Consider the following 1,392-nt stretch of genomic DNA (forward strand, 5'->3'; position numbering starts at 1 on the left):
AGGGGAGCTCAAGACTTGCCTTTGGAGACACAATATGATGGATCTCAAGATGTTGGCAATTTGATGGGCTAAAACTCTGCCTATGCTCTCACAAGGCCATATCTTTGTGTCTGTGCATTGGAACTAGTATTTTCGATCATCTCTCCTTTTCCATTTGTCCTTGGTCTCATTTGCTTTGTTGTTGTTGTTGTTGTTGTTATGTGCCTTTGAGTTGGACCCAACTCATAATGACCCTCCTTGGGTTTCCAAGGCAGTATCACTACGGAAGTAGATTGCCCAGCCTAGAAATCTAATATAAGGGTGACCATACATTTCCTGGGACAATCTTGACTTATGCCTGTTGTCCCAGTGTAAGGATTAAGAGTGCATTTTCACTCTCAAAATCATCCCAGTTTGAATAATAAATTGTGTTGTCACATACCTGCAACCCATGGTATCCTGGTATAACTACATGCAGTCTGTGATTTGCATACTATCATTTTAATGGAAATTCATGCATGCCAGAGCTATTTTCTTGCTTTGTACAGCAAAACTCTAAAATCAATGAAACTTTTTTGGTATGCACAGTTTCCATTTGACATGATGTCATCTAAAGCAAGAATTGATGGGACTTACTGTACTTTATGACAGAATATTTATGCATCAATTAGTTCTGGGACTACAGAATTTAGAAGGCAGAAAAAGTGGGACTGCAATCCACTCTATCCTCTTCTTCCAGATATTTCCCAAATATTCAGTATATCAAGGAGACTTTTTTAATTAAGCTGAAGATTTAGGTCCCATTGCAAGTGTTATTTTTTAAATTGGCCTACTGTCCTAAACAAAAGAACAGTGGATCCTGGCTGACTTAGATCTTCCTTTGATTCAATACTTAACAATACAGGTTATTTTACCCACTGGTGTTGGGCTATATCAGAGAAATCTGTATCTAAATATACAGGTCATCTGGAGTAACTACAAACTCCTCTGGGTATGAATCTAAGCCAATTTAATACATCATGATGCCTTTAAGCCATGGGCAATGCTTTGCCCCATTAATTCGTGAATGGTTTAGTCCATGAACTCCCACCCTGAGAAAGGTTGGAGAGAGTTTAACATATCTGGATGATATTCTAATATTCTATTCAGACTTTCATGCCAAAATCCTCAAAAAGTTATTATTCACCATTTTTAAGTTAGCCCCATTATTTCCATCCAACCAGTGGGTTCCTGAGTACAACCAGTCTCATTCATTTCTCAACATCTACATCTATGCACTCAAAGCACGAGGCTGCCCAGACTATGCAACACCACCAAAGATCTCAAGTTTCATCAGCAACTCCAGATAGAGCAAATTCCATTTTGTTGTTGGTAATCTTCTCTTTACTATATGAAGTTGAGCTCAGATTATAA

The sequence above is a fragment of the Orycteropus afer genome, unplaced genomic scaffold (genome assembly GCF_000298275.1).
Source record: "Orycteropus afer afer isolate SDZICR_OR568_19922 unplaced genomic scaffold, OryAfe1.0 scaffold00021, whole genome shotgun sequence".
Taxonomy (NCBI): Eukaryota; Metazoa; Chordata; class Mammalia; order Tubulidentata; family Orycteropodidae; genus Orycteropus; species Orycteropus afer.